The sequence below is a fragment of the Bos grunniens genome, chromosome 11 (assembly GCF_055505025.1).
Source record: "Bos grunniens cultivar Pamir isolate PY7600 chromosome 11, Bosgru_T2T1.0, whole genome shotgun sequence".
NCBI classification, from domain to species: domain Eukaryota; kingdom Metazoa; phylum Chordata; class Mammalia; order Artiodactyla; family Bovidae; genus Bos; species Bos grunniens.
In genome coordinates this window covers 609,161-625,423 of record NC_141175.1, presented here as the reverse complement: position 1 = coordinate 625,423, position 16,263 = coordinate 609,161, and positions in this window count along the sequence as shown.

Genomic DNA, 16,263 nt, shown 5'->3' with positions numbered 1-16,263 from the left:
CTGGTGTCCACGGGATCACAGAGAGTTGGACACGACGGCGTGACTGAACTGAACTGAGCTACCCTCATATAAGTGTCAGTACATGTCTTATCTCATGTAACTTTCCACACAGCTCTATGATGCAATAGGATTGTCATTTCTACTCTAGAAGTAAAGAAACAGGTGATTAAAGACATTAGGTGTCCTGTCCAAAATCACACAAGTAGACAGGGGTAGCGATAGGATGTGGATGTTTGTGTGACTCAGAGCCAGCTCATGTTCGGCCCGACTCACACAAGCACAGTTTACTTCAGGCTTGTGCACTGAGAATGCCTGGCTTCTTACCTCAGCATTTGATAACATATCGCTGTCACTTTCAGCTAGGTGTCAGAAGAGAAAGATGCAAAGCTAAGTGTCCATGGGGCATGTTGTGATATAAGGTCATTTTTCCCCTGGTTACTCTTTCCCTCCAGTGGGACCCCCCCCTCCGGCCCCCCGCTTCTGGATGCTCATCTTTGAGGGACGGCGCTCACCTGGTGGTCAAGATGCAGGTGCAAGGCCCCAGGAGCCCCTTGTGCATCACCCTCTCTCAGCTCAGCTGTCTCCAGAGCATCTCCAGATCTAAGTAAGATCTTGAGTCCAGCCCTCCTAGCTGTTTCCCTGAGGCTCCTCTGCCCACAGTCCCTTCCTGCCCCCAGGGAGGGCCTTTCATATCTACCCACATCTTCCCTTCCCTCTTTCTCAGGAGAGTGGCTTCTGAATTGCTTTTCAGAGGATACATATTATCAAATTACCTTTCCTCATTCTAACTCCCTGATACAAAGAAATTCTTCCTACCAGTAGGGGGGCCATGTATCTTTTAAAAAGATACATTTTTTAAAGAAAACACTTTTAAATGTTAAAGAAATTCTTCCTACCAGTAGGGACCCATGTGTCTTTAAAAAAGATACATTTCCCTACCTGTATCCATTTCTTACTGCTGGTATAACAAATGAGCACAAGTTCACTTTCTCATCCATCTGGAGAAGTCCAATGTGGATCTCGCTGTGCGAACATGGAGGTGTCAGCAGGGCTGTGTTCCTTCTGCAGGATCTGGGGGTGTTCTTTCTAGGGGTCGCTGCACGGCTTGCTTGTGGGCCCAGCAGCCACTTCAGCCCCGCTGTGGCTCATGTCCTCACGTCTCCCACCAGCTGAGGGACCCTCCTGACTCCCTCTCTGACTTCTGAGGATGCTTGGGACTACATTGCACCCTCACCAGTAACCCAGAGGGCCTCCGGGTGTAGATCCTTTCTTTAACCACACCCACACAAGTCCCTTTTGTCCTGTGACTTAACAGTCACAGGTCCTGGGGATTAGGACCCGGATGTCTTTTGGGGGAGGGAAACTATTGGTCACACTACTCTTTCTGCACAACTTGAGAGAAAATTACTTTAAACAGTTGCAAAGTACCTTCACAACAGCTCAGAGTATAATCACCTACGAAAATATGATATATAGATAATACAACAATTGGGTCATAATGTGGATCACAATAAACAGGCCTAGAAGAATGCTTTCCTAATTTTTCACCAGCGAGAAACAACGATCAGATTGTATTTGGGTGACACCTGTCAGGGTCGTTTCCTGAAGCATGAGGTCGGGGAGGGTGGGTGGAGTCTGCACAGACAGGGCTGAGCTTGGAGAGGTCCCGGTGAACACAGGCACAGAATCCAAGGGACAGCTAGGCCTCTGCAGGGTTCAGGCAGGAGCAGCCCCAGACATTAGGGTGGGAGCTGGGTGGGCAGGATGTGGCTGCGTGTGTGGGGGTCCCTGAGATGCCGCGTCTTCTCACCACCTATTTGTGCAAGTGCCCACCCTCTCTAACTCCTAGTTCCCCCGTGATGTCCTGATCTACAGCGTCCATTCAACACAAAAGCACAGCGTGGTAACAGCAGCGTGGCAGGACTGCAGAGGGCGGTTCGGACCCCTGAGATCAAGAAGCACTTGAGAAAGAGCAGCGCTGCTGAGCCTGGAGCCCCGGGAGACTCCTTCCGCCCCGCCCTGTCGGTGATCCCCAGCCCCGGAGCTTCCCGCTCGGGTCCTCTTCTGGAGAGGGGCCCGGGCGCCCGCAAGTCTGAGCCTTGGGCCCCGCGACCGATCTCCGATGTGCCGCGCGCGCCCCTTCTCCCGGTCCTCCTCTCCGGGTTCCCGCAGCGGCCGGAGGGCCAGGGTCGGGCCCGGGGCGGCGAGCGGGCAGGGATGCCCGGCCCCGCCGGTGGCCGCGTGCGGGGAGCGGGCGCAGTTTCTCCCCGCGGGGCCGAGCCCGGTCGGTCGGAAGCCCTTAGCCCGGCGGAGGGGCCGCTGCGCCGCCGGCGGGGTCACCGGTTCCTCCACATCTCCGGCCTACGGGGTATCGGAACCGTCTCCGGGGCCCGGAGACCGCCCCGCTCTCTCCTCGCCGCCTCCCGGCTTCTCGGGGCGCACCCGGCTCCCGGGTTCCAGCGGCGGCCAGGGGCCCGGAGCTCCTGCGGGAACGGGACCCCAGACCCCGCCCGGCCCCGGGCCCTCCGTGCGCGTCGCCTGCTCCGCGGGCGCGGCTTCCCGGAGTGGCCGGCCGAGCGGCAGCCCCAGCTGGGGAGATGAAGCCGCTGGAGGCGCCGTCGGACGGGACACGGGGCCGCCTGGGCTTCTGGCTCCGCCGGCCGCCCCGTCTGCAGCCCGAGGGCCGGGGACACCAAGCGAGGTGGCTTCGCCGTCTGCCCGCGGAGCGCAGGGGCGGCCCCGAAACTACGACTTGGGGTCAACTGCACGCGCGCCGCTTCTTTGATCCATGTCTCTGGTGTGGAAGAACCCAGATCTCCCGCCCTGGGCAGAAGAAATGTTCTTTATAAATATTTTGCAGAAGGCGTTCTTTCCCCGGACAAAATAAGGCGGTTGGTGATTTGAAACGCCACCGTCACCCGCACTGTTGGCGGTGAGCCTGAAGGGCAGGTCTGAGCCCGACCCTCTGTGGGTGCGCGGAGCACAGAAGACTGCCCGCCTCGGCTGGTCATCAGCCGCCAGAGAGGCAGACACTCAGGACTGGACTCCAGCTCCAGGGCTGGGGCTGGAAAGGCGGCTTCTGTCTGGGAGCCTCAGTAGGTACTGACGACTTGATGGGCGAGGAACTGTGCCCAGCAAGTAACTGCTACTCAAAACTCGATGGGTGCCAACGCGCAGCAGGAAAGGGGTATGGGACAGGACAGCTTCACTCCCTGCTGGAGGCTGGGGACGCACAGATGAGGTTGTTGTAGCAAAAATAGAAATGAAGTGTTTCCTCTGTGAGAACAGGGACAGTGAACAGCGAAGCCTAGAGAAGAAACACGACCGGTCGTCAGAGTTATTCGCTCCTAGTCTTACTTGAAGTGTTACTAACCTGTAGTATCTGTAACCAGAAGTCCCTAATTCTACGTAATCTTCATCCTGTACCGCATTTTTGCTCTCGCTGCACCCTCTTGTAGCAAGTCACCCCTTAGAGTTTTGCTGCTGGATGTTTGATATTTCAAAGGGAGAGATTCAAGCCTGGACTTGTGTTTCCAAACAGCAGTTGTTCTAATTAATGAAGCGTTTATCAAAGGTGATGTCCATTATCACGATTGTTGGAAACAGAGTCATTACTGAATGATCACACACTTTACTGATGTGGAGTGGAAGTGCCCCAGAGCCACACACCAGGGCTGGGAGAATCTGCCCCACAACAGGCGGTGGGAGGAGATCACATTCCCATCTTACCGAGTTTACCATCCACTGAATGATCATTCTCACACAGCAGCCCAAGATGCCACATGGAATGTTGAGAGGGTAACAGATCCAGGACCTACTAAGACCTGCACTAGTCCTACAGGTGCACAGAAAAAGGGTGAGCTTACTTACATGTGGCATCTTAAAAAAATAAATAAAATAAAAAGCAAAGCACCAAGGTCCTCAATACAGGGTCAGCTTGGTGGCTGCAGAAGGTGGGCTGTGGGGGTGTGTGAAGTAGGTGAAGGTTGTCAAAAGGTACAAACTTCCAATTACAGAAAAATAACTCATGGGATCATAATGTGTAGCATGGAAACTATAGCTAATAATACTATTTTAAAAAATTATTTTGTATATTTGAAAGTTGCTAAAAGAGGGGATCTACAAAGTCCTCATCACACACACACAAGATGTAACAATGTGAGATGATGGGCATGAGATGGACTCATCATGGTGATGATTTCACAGTACATACAAATATTGAGTCATTATGTTGCACATCCAAAATGAATATGAAGGGATATATCAACTATGCATCAGTTAAAAAAAAGAAAATGGTGGAAGGACGATATGCGCTCTCACATTTGCTGAGAAAGGTGAAGCACTGAGCTTGCCTCAGGGTCTGCAGTCTCCCTTCCTCTCAGGGATGTAAAGGATACTTATGGCCTTGGACACAGTGATGGGATAGGCCTGGGGCTCTCCATTTCTCACAAGCTCCCAGGAAATGCCAATTCCTGCAGACCCCTGGCTGCACTTTGAGTAGCAAGGTATTAATGCTCCTGAGGGTGGAGATTAGCCGGCTGGTTTCTAAGGGATCCAGTTACACTTATGAGTACAGCACAGGGGCTTTTTTGGTCTCCATTTCTGACACTGTGAAATAGCTGTGGGGTGAGCCAAGGTGGTGTTTCCCTTGCAGAGAAGAGGAAAATGGCAACTTTCATCAGACTGGAAATGATGCTGTTTCATGTTCATATACTGATCTCCTCAGACAAATGGGGCCCACCAGCAAAGACCTTCAGAAATAAAGGCCAAAAGACCATGGTGACTTTTAAAGTATTATTTTGGAGTGCTATCCACAATGAATAAACTAGATTAAAGGAAATGATTTTATGTCACAGCTCAAGTGGTTCAATTGCCTAGGAGCTTTTTTTTTTTTTAAGTTTTATCTTGAACCCTTCTTGGAAGTGTCTACAATTACATGAGGGCTTGACGGAGTGTGTCACTGCTTGTTCAAAGCTCTGGTGGCAAATAAAATATACAATGACAGGAAGGACCCTTCACTACACTTGTTAAAATATGGAAGGGCCCTCCTTGGGAAGCTATAAATTATTGGTCACCATGAGGAGTAGAAAGTGAGCCTGCAGAAGGCACAGCTGGGCCACAGGAGAGGAGCCTGCCGAGCTCCCGTCCCTCTCAGCCCCTCTGATAAAGGCTCTGTCTGACCCCCAGACACTCAGCCATGCCTCCCGGGGCTCACAGACCCTGAGAGGCCTGGCGTGGGTGCCGGTGCTCTCCTCTGACCTGGGGGAGGAAGCGGTGGGCTCAGGAGAGTCCCTGGACGTGGAGTGAGGGCCCCGGCCCGAGGTGCGCCACACGCCGAGGGACACCGTCTGTGCGCTTCGCTGGTGTCGGCTTCCACGTGTGTAAGACGAGCGGCCCGGCTGCTCTTGGGCGTTTCTTGATTCTTCAACGGTCCTTGGGCCTCAGCAAAATTGGCAGAAGTCAGACATGTGTAATCTCAGGCATCCCTGCTGACTCAGTGGTAAAGAATCTGCCTGCCAAGGCAAGAGACACAGGTTTGATCGAGAAAAATCCCACACGCTGTGGAGCAGCTAAGTCCGCGCACCACGACCATTGCTCCTGTAGAGCCCGGAGCCGCAACCCCTGACGCCCGGGCCTCCCAGAGCCTGTCTCTGCAGCAAGAGCGCGGGGGGCTTTCTTGGAGTGAAAGCTGCTCCCCCACAGCACGGACAGTGCCTGAGATGAGACACAGATGGCCCTGCAAGCCTGACGGGGGAGCCACAGCCTTCAGTCACCGTGCAGGTGAGCAGTGAGCACCTCCGGGCCTCAGAGAATCATGGAGAGTCGTGGGGCCTGGATTCCTGTCCTCAGGAAGCCCTGGGCCTAAGAGGGGCATCAGACAAGACGGAAGTGCCCCACCATGTGGCACATGCTCACCGAGAAAAGGCACACAGGACCAGAATAAAGACAAGGAGTTACAACACAGCCCAAGGGAGTCAGGAAAATCAGCAGAGCAGATGGTTTTCAAGCCAAGGACTCAGAGGAATGCAGTTCAGCAGCCAGGAATCCAGAGCCGGGGCCAGTGGTAGGTGCAACAGAGAGCCAGTTCCCCCAGAAAGGCAGATGTGAAGGCAGAGCGTTCATCTCAACTCCTAGATGATGTCAAAGTTGGTGTGGACTGCGGGGTAGACGCAGGGGGTGAGGGCTGGCAGAGGAAGGGGGCAGGGGAGAGAGAGTGAAAGGCATTTAGAGCCTGGCCTGGGATGCCACTATCCTTCCTGGGAAGTGGGAGCCACTCAGATGCTGTGAGTAGAGAACACACATGTTCAGAACTGCAGTTAACGCAGATCAGTTATCACAGGGAGAAAGTGGACAGGAGGGCAGAGAGGCTGCAATCAGAGGGGGGTCAGGAGCCCAGCAAGAGCCCTGGTGAGAGGAGCCCAGACTGAACTCAGGAGGCGAAGCTGGAGGGAGGAAGCCTGTCAGAGCAGGGGGAGGAGAAGGAGAGGGGATGGTAGGAATATGGAAAGCAGCTCCTGTGGAGGCTGAGGATCCTCGTTGTTTGGTGATGAAGGGAAGCTCAGAGAAGTCAGTCCCTGAAGGAGGAAACCTGAATCCTCATCCCTGTCCAGATGTTTGTTTGCCTACAGACGTTAGAAGGGTAAGAACCAAACAAAACTCAGGATAAGATGTGTTTCTTGTGTGAATTCTTAAAAAAAAAAAAAAAAAAAAAAACCAATCCTCTATCAATCACAATTCTTAAGTTGGAATCTAATTCACACATCATAAAATTTACTCTGTAAAATGTGCAGCTCAGTGATTCATCATCTGTGTGCAAAGCTGTGCTGCTATCATGGCTATCTAAATCAGAGCACTTCATCTCCTCACAGAGAAAGCCACTACCCACCAAACAGGCACTTCCCCTTCCACCTTTCTCGAGCTTTCAGCAATTGTCTGTGTGCTCTTTGACCCTAATGATTTGCCTATTCTGCATATCTAAAGTACATGGATTTGTACAACTGTGGCCACGTATGCTGGTTTCTTACACGTGGTGCTTTCTTTGAGACTCATCTATGTTTAGCACACGATTCATTCCTCTGTTCGACTTGAGAATTTTCCTTTCTAGGCCATTATAATACACACACACACACACACACACCCGAGTTCTTTTCTTTTTAATTGTGAAAAACTCACAGCATATAAAATTACCATTGTCACTCAGTCTACTTCACTAGGAACTGTCTTTGTGCAGGGACCCTCTTTGCCTCATGGACCCTGAGCCACCAGCGAGCATAGAGAAACCAGCCCAGCCACGACACCCCTTCTCGGGACCCTCCGGACCACCCACCCGACCCAAACTCCACGTGGGCCTCCCCATGGCAGCCTAAGAAGAGAACTACATGGGGGGGTGGGTGGGGTGGCGCAGAGGTGGAGAAGGAGAGAGACCAGGAGAGAGGAGAGCAGAGGCAGGCAGAGGAGCTGCCCACACTGAGCTCCTGTCTCAGTTGCATGCCTGCCAGACCAGCCCTGCTCAACTGCTGGGATCAGAAATGGTCAGATGGCTGAGGGAGGTGTGACCACGGATGTCAGCAGCTTCAACCAGACACCCGACAGTCTACACTGCAAACCTGCCAGGCCCAGCTCCACTCCCCGGGCCAGCTTCAGAACCCCAGAGCCCCAGCCTCATGTGGAGGGCTTCCCAGCCCCATCCTCCAGAGCTCCACATCCCAGCTCTCAGGATAGTCCTCTGAGCTCCCAGGAGGTCGTGTCCACTCAGGGTGTATGACAAGTGGCATTAGGCTGGGACCAGTTGGAAGTGGCCAGAGTGAAATCAAGTTTCTCTGCATCTCTTCTGCCCCTGAAGTGCCCACTCTCTCCTACTCGCTCATGCCTGTTTTGTCCAGGTGTTCCCTGAACACAGCCAGGCTGCAGGGAGGGGTTTCAGGGCAGAGCAAGAGCTGCAGCGTCTCACGGTGAGCAGGGCCGGCCACCAACTCATGCCCGACTCTGGGAGAGCATCACTGTGGGTCAGAAACTGACCCTCTGAAGGCACAGGTGACTGCTCCTGGATCACTCAGGGGCCCCAGAACTTAGATTTGTACTGTGACCTCTACAGCTGGCTCTAAAGGACAGAACATCTAGCAAGGAGACATCTGGACCCCGGTAATCACAGTCAGGTTGGTTAAGTACAAAGAGGGTGGGGAGGGCAGTGAGAATGGGGGTGGGGGCCTCCTGCCTCTGCTGTTTCACCCCCCGGCCCCTGCTTTCCCCTGACTTTCTCCTCCTGAGTGTCCTACCTGAGTATTGGGTTTTCTTGGCCCAGACACAACAGAAGTGATCATTAAGTTACTCAGTGTTCAGTGGAATAGTCACGAAGTGACTTCAAGTGTAAAAAGAAATAAAATTGAAAATAAAATCCACCCAGACTATTAATGTTTTGGATGAGGTTAGTGTCAGAGAAGATCCTTGGGCTCCTGGTAAAGGTCCCTCTGAAACTCTGTCTCTGGAAGGAGGGAGAAGAAGATGTCCTTTGGTGAATGTGACCTAAGCCTGGTTTGTGTTTGACCAGCTCATTGATTTGATTATTGGTCATCATCACATTTTCTGAGCCCCGTTCTGCATCTGTTCGAGGTCCTCACAGGGCTCACAAGCTGGAGAGCTCACCGCAGTGTGCTTAAAGACTTGAGGGGTCCTGGGTGAGGCAGAAAATGGTGCGGGCAGAGCATGGGATCAAGAAAGGTGTCGTGGACCCGGTGAGTCTGAGCTCCAAGGGTGAGTTCGGCAGGGCCTGGCTCTGAGCAGGACTTAAATACATGATGAATGACTAAATGAATGAAAATGGAAATCTTCCCCAAAAAGAGCAAGACTGTCAGCTCTTCTGTAACTGAGTTCAATCTTGTCCTGCTCACCTCATGACAGGCCAATAAATTGAGAGATGAGCTCTTGGGGCAAGGAATAGTGACTTTATTCAGAAGCCCAGGACCCTTGTCCCAGGACACATCTTGCCTGAGTTAGAATTCAGGCTTCCTTTATATTAATTCTCAAAGGTGGTGGGGGAGGAAAGTCAAATATTTCCTCATTCTCATCAGGCTCCAGAGGAGATGTGTTAATGTCTGCCTCCCTGTCATGATTCACAGGTGAGTCTGGTCATGAAGTTTCCTGTGAATTAAACAAAGTTATTATTTTAGCTTGGTGCTCATTACCTGGGATGCAGGGCTCCCAGAGATGGGACTTTATGTACAAGCTTATAGTCAACATTCCTTTAGTAGTTAACTCGTAATAGGTAGAATGCAAAGGCTCCTTCTCTATGATGCATTCAGGCCAAAGCTTGGAACTGCAGGGCACCCGGGGACAGCGGGAGAGGCTCCGCAGGGTGCCCACTCCACCCCCTCACGGCTGTCTTGCTGACTAAGCAGCCTGTGTCTTGACTCCCTGGGGGCACCTGTTTGCCCTTTTCTCTCAGACAGTGCTTGTTGTCATGTATAGATTGGGCTGAGGCAGAAAAGGAGAGACAACCTCAACAGAAGTAGGTGACCTTTATTCAGGCAAGAAGGGGCGGCAGTCAGCCTAGTGACCAGGCTGAGCCTGAGAGGGATCAGGGAGGCTTCATATTTAAAGGGAGGTTTGTGGAAGTGATAAGGGAAATGTTAGTCAGGCGGGATGTTTTGGGTATTCTTTAGTTGAGATGGCACTTGTAGTTGGGCAGGGGGTGATAAATCCTCTGGACAAGGGGTGGTAAGTCCCAGGTGATAAGTCCCAGCCTGGAGCATCAGGGCAGGACCTAAAGTTTGGTTTTGTTTTCCCCAAAGTTAGATGAATCAGCAAGGGCCTCTGAGACTGCTGTTTCCTTTTCTAGGCCCAAAGACTTTCACTCGTCAGAAGCAACACTCACCTGTGCCCCTCCTTGATCAGGTCCAAGCAAACCAGCTGCCCTCACCTGAAAGGGTGTTAGTCTCTCAATCATGTCCCTGCGACCCCATGGACTGCAGCCCACCAGGCTCCTTTGTCCATGGGATTTTCCAGGTAAGAATACTGGAGTGGGTTGTCATTTCCTTCTCCAGGGGATCTTCTCGACTCAGAGATCGAACCCAAGTCTCCTACATTACAGGTGTATTCTTTACCATCTGAGCAACCAGGGACATGCATAAGAAACTGCTACCTCCCAAAACTGGGGTCAGAAGGCTGGGCGTGTGGTTCAGGCTCTATAAGGCATTTCACATCCTCCTAGTATCTCCTCTTGTGTCCCTAAGAAACTCTTACATCTCAGGACACCTCTAACCAATACCCTCTTTTGGTGGGAGCTAGTGCTCAGTGGTTAACATTTTCAGCCCAGAGAGACACAGCCTGTGCTTTAGACCATGGCAAACCCTCCCAGCTAGCCCCAGTCCATGAAAATCTCTCCTGTTCCTCAGATCCCATGGCCAACAGACAGTCCCTGAGTCTGTTCAGTGGACAAGCTCCCACAGTGTCCAGCGCTGAGGCTCCTCCCACCCCCGTGTCCCCTAGGCCCTGCACAATGAGCCTGCACTCCTGGGAATGGAGGGGCCTCTGTGCACTTCTTCTGGGGCTGCTGCTGGGCCTTCTTCCTTCTTCAACCAGAGCAGGGAGCTGGCTCGGGCAGGCCCTTGGGTAGGGGGAGGATTGGGTAGGGGGAGGAGGGGATGAGCGGTCAGTCCCTCCGACTCCAGTGGGCTGGGCCCTCTGGGAGGAGGTGCTGGGAGCTGAGAGCGGGCTTGGCCTGCTCAGCAGTCAGGACTCAGGGTGCATTCGGGGGAGGCTGAACCTACTGGGGAGTGGTGACAGTGTTGATGGTGACAAGCTGTTTCCATCTCTGTATGGCTGGTCCAGTTCACCAAATTCTCCCGAAACTAACATCCGTATATAAACACTCTTCCTCTGGCAACAGGGGGTGGGCTGAGTGTTTTCCAGGAGACTCCTCACTAACCTCTGGGAAAGATTCTGACAGAGTCTCTGATGATGCAACAAACGTCCACTTTGGTTCGGAATCAACAAGGACTCCCTGTGTGGCACACGGATGTCAATGCTATGTAGCAGCCTCGAAGGGAGGGGAGTGTGGGGGAGAAAGGACGCGTGTGTGTGTTTGGCTGAACTGTTCCCCTTGGTGTTCGCTTGAAACTGTCACAACACTGTTTGTTAACGGGCTACACCCCAAATACAAAATAAAGTTAAAAAAGAGAACGTGTGACCAAACACAAAGAGAAGACACTGGATGATCTGAACATTGGCTTCAAAAGTGCATTTTGGTAACACAGAAAACTACAGTATTTTAAAATCCTAGTTTATGATTTAGAGTCTATGGTATTTAGGTGACTGATCAATTGTTTAATACATGCACTGATAAGAATACAAGCTAAAGGCTAAGCAGTTTTAATATCATTAATTTCACACTACAGTCTAAAGCCAGGGCACATAAGTCTATTTATCAGTCTCCCTCCCTCCAACTCCCTCTCTCTATAGTTTTAAGATTTGTGTCACCAGTGAGCTCGCTCCAGCTCTCCTGCAACACACACCCTTCATTCTGTGGGAGAAGTGATAACACTCGTTTACACTAGTGTAAGTGAGGAGGTGATGCATGGTGACAGAAGGAAGGAGACTGGCGGGGGGCTCGGCCTGGCCTCGGCCTGAGGGCTTTGCCCGGATCCTCGCTCCCTCTCTCACCGCTGACCGTAACAGGGGCCTGGAGAAGCCTGTGAGGAGCCCTGGCCAAGAACCTTCATGCATGTCTCGCCATTTACATCGTGAGCATGAAGTTTTCTCAAAGATCTTCAAATTTCTGTCTTTTTCTGACTTTTTTCGTCTTCATTAGTCTTCTCACCAGGGGTGTCATTAACTAAATCAGCCTATATATTATTAATATTAACATATATCATTGATATATAAATATTATATTAAAATAATAATAGTACATAACATTTAATGTTTATTTACATTATATGTGCATACATTTATGTAGCATTATGTTATAATAAATTAAATTAATAAATATAAATAAACTAGCATGACAATATGAGTATATATTACTTCTCAGAGGCAGATCTTTGCCTTTTATGCAGTCAACTCTGCCTGCTGACCACATTTTGTTTGCCAGAAAAAAATGAAGACTGAGGCCAGAGTGAAAAGTGAGGGGAAGGCAGGCAGAGAAGACCCAACCTGAAATTACAGGGAGGCATAACTGAATCACTCAAGTGAAACAAGAAGTGTGTTCCCGAGACCAGCCTGAAGTGAGGGGAGCGGATGCGACCCTGCACCCGGCCCGGCCTGTGGGGTGAGCGGGAGGGAGCCTCCTCCGGGTGTCTCTCCGCCCGCTCTCCAAGGACCCGCTTGTCCTCCCCAGGCTCTGCTGAGACCTTTGTGCTTTGCCGCCAGGAGGCCTGTTTCCTGCCCTCCACTGTTCTCCGCCTACCATCTCTCTTTCCTGGATTGTCTCGACTGCTTCCGGCCAGGCTGGAGACACAGGCATCAGAAGACCTTCCCCCAGCCCGTGAGCTGTCCTCGCCCGGCCCTCCTCCTTTAGCGCTGGGTTAACGGGGTGCCTGGTGTTCATTGCTGAGACTTTCCTTGCTCATAGTTTCCTCCATTCCTGATGGTGGGATGCGCAGGGCAACTAAAGCCATTTCTGAATTTCCCTGAAGGTGGATGCTAGATGAACCTAGTTTGCTTACAGCAGAATCATGTTGTTCTAAAGAAAGATTTTTATATTCCTATTTAAAACCACTGGAAAACCCCCAAACAGGAAATGGTGACACCTCAAAGTCATACTGTTACATGACAAAAGCAAGTTGTAAAACAACACACATTATTTGATTAACTGAACTAAAAATGAACATATATTATCTGTGTGTAAATAAATATATATTTGAAAATGTTTTCTAAAAAGCTGGAGGAATATATACAAGTGAACCACAGATACTTTGATAAGGATGAAAGAGAAATTTTACTTTTACTCTAAATTATCCAGTTTCTTTTTGGGTGTACTTTTAACTCAGGAGGAACTTGAACGAGAGTGTATATTGTTTGCATTTAAATAAACACTACATATGATTGTACAGAACCAGCTTATCATAAAAACTGAACCAATGTATTTCAGAGTCAAACAAATGATAAACTGCGTAGAAGAGTGTGAATACCTGCTGAAGGGCTAGAGACAGAAAGAGCACACGAGCAGCACAAACAGTGAAACGCGGGCTGCACGCTGCTGTCCACTCCAGTCACTGGGTCATTCCCTGAACACTGGCTGGGTTTAAGGCAGCCTGGAAGTCAGTCACCTGTCCAAGGCACGTCTGAATTCATGCCAGGCCCATAGTAAATACATATTTCAATTAGTAGCTCTCAGAGGTAGCAAAAGTACACTTTATTCTCTAAACTTATTTTGGCCTGTTCTATAATGGATTCTTCCATTAAAAACAAAACACTCAAACCAACATTAAAAACCACCCTTTTGGTGTACCTGAAAGCTTTTGCCATTTTAGAGCTTTCTCTTTTTCTGTCATCTCTTAAACATGTAAAATAAATACAGTCAAGTCCCCAGCAAGAGGGCCACTCAGGGAGCTCTGGGCCTCAGTCCTTACTAGGAATAAAAGTGGCAAAGAGCATTTTTGCTCCAGAACTCTCAAGGCATTTTGGTGTGGGATAATCGGGACCCATGGAAAGCATATGATAGCCTGATACTGTTTCTCACATCTGCCACAGTTCAGTGATTTTCAATATTTTACTTTTTGTAACCAAAGATTGAGAATGCTCAGGAGAGAGCATAAATATAACTACATACTCGTTATAAATAGCATATAAGTAGAAAGTATAGTCAGATGTGAGTCTAACTTAGCTTAATATCCTAGTTCCTGTGGCTCTCAGTCCATAAGGCTCAGACTACATTCCTCGGGCACCTCTGCAGATTGGACAGTAGGTGGCGCTTTCAGCCTGTTTGGAACAGTTCACGGGCTTTGGCTTGTTTACTTGCTTTTTAACTGTTTTACCACCATTGCACAGAAAACCGAATAATTTGGTACATAAGTGTATGAAGTCCAGATCAATGTCATGGGAGCAATTCCAGAAGAACACAAAGCCATATAACTGGATCTGTAGGAAGCATTTACAAATATCCACAGAAAAGACTTTACCTCTCCATAGATTCAAACTGAAAACAGAAAGTGAAAGTCACTCAGTCGTGTCCGACTCTTTGCAATCCCTTAGACTGTAGCCCGCCAGGCTCCTCTGCCCATGGAATTCTCCAGGCAAGAATACTCGAGTGAGTTGCCATTCTCTTCTCTAGAGAACCATCCCAACTCAAATTATCCAGTAATAAAACGCTTTTAGGGTTTGTGTCACAAATGCTCTTCACTACTTTGATTCCTGGTAATGACAGAATTTCAGGTTGACCCGGGACCTGCCCTAAAGTAGTTTGTGTCCTGTAACCTTGGTCCACATAGACTTTAGTTCAGTTTTCTTGTTTGGAAACAATTTGACCTAGCTTGCTCACAAGCGAAAAGCAAACTACTATACCTTAAAATGTTCCAGTAGAGCACAGTCAAGTGCACTTGATTCTAGGAACTTCAAAGGATGTTTTTAAGCCTTGTCAGCCACCAGCTTCTCTTGATTCTGAAAGCTGGGTTTACTAGGGACTGGCAGCAGTGAAAGTGTGATGAAATCACTGCAGCGGTGTTGTGCTTCAAAGCACAGGATCTGTACAGACTAGGAACAAAGATAAAATATTCTGAAGGGGTGAATCCAGGGCATTTACTCTTATCTGAACAAAAGCTTGTGCACAGATGCATTTTATGCATCACCAGGGAGGGCACAGGCTCCCTGGGCTCTCCAAATCCCTCAGGTTAAGAGCTCCTGGCCAGGGAGTGAAAGAAAGCAAAGGCAGCCCTTCCCTCTTCCCCATTCCAACCTCTAGTCTCATCACATTCTGACCTCTGGTCCCATGAGAGGGACAGTGGATGCTCAGCGCGCTGTCCCAGCCACAGGGCTGCCAGAGGAGTTACAGGAGCAGACTTGCCCAGTGGTGCCACTGCTTGCTGCCTGCTGCCGGGCCTTGTGAGAAGGCCCCAAGGAGATCTAGGAAAAGCAAAGGGGAGTCCAACTCAGCAGAGCAGCCCCGAAGTACAGGGAGTTGAAGAAACAGGAAGCACGAGTCAGGTCAAGGAAGGACCCCTTTGTGAAGGCTGCGCTGATAACGGGTGTGGCTGAAGCATCACTCTCCAAGCACATGGGGCTCTGAGTCTGCAGGCACTTCCAGTTTGCCTCACCATGAGAGGTGCCTGCTTGTCAGAAGGCAGATCTTTTCTACCATCAATAAACTGTCTTTTCCCCGCTGTCAGCCCTATAATCTGGCACTATATGTGCCTTGCTCCATTGGCTGCTAACACTTCTGTAAAAAGAGATCTAACTGTCAAGAGTTCAGAATTCCACGGGTCTGTGGAGTCCCGCCACCAATTCACTCCCCAGAGCTGTGTCTGAATCAAGCAAAAATGCTCATTACAGGCTTAGGATTGAAGATACTAAAGTGAGAACATGAATAAATTTAGAACTTTTGGAAAGTCTGATTTTAAAAGTATTTGTTTATCTTTAAAGTCCAATAATAAACATTTACTCTTGCTTGTCTTGTCTGAGGAATAAACATGGAAAGATACTTACTGAAAAAAAGCTACAAAATCTGAGGCTTTGAAGAAGGGAATTAAAAGAGAATGGGTCTCATGAAGAGTAACTCCTTTCAGACGGAGAAGCTGAGAGGAGAAAGAAATTGATTTAAGACAAGATCTTACTATTAGAGCTGAGGCCTTCTGCCATTTAGTCAAATTTGCTTTTCTGCATGCAGGGTCACCTTATACAGACTCGTACAGACACACAATACAGCTACCATCTCCACTGATACGCAGAGGGGTGCCCTGGCCACCGCTTCAGACCACCTTGTGGGCACTCAGGATGCTCAGGACTCTGTCTTATGTGTCTCTGGGAGGTGACTCCTAGGAGGTCCATCCACTGAGCTGAGTTCCACTCTGTTTTCAAGCAGCCCTTTAAATCCCTGAGGCCAGCGCCCCTCTCTCACCACATAAAATGTCCCCCATGTGTCACTGCTCCTCATCAACATGGCTGCTGCTTTTATAATCAGTCTTCAGATATGGTCACCTGATTCTATTATTTTTTTTATGCTGAAGTCAGTCAAGTGTCTTATATCTTACTAGCATATTAATATGTCAGATTCAGAGAAATAATTCAAGTATGAAGTCAATTGATTATCCTCCTATCCATATGAAGTATAAA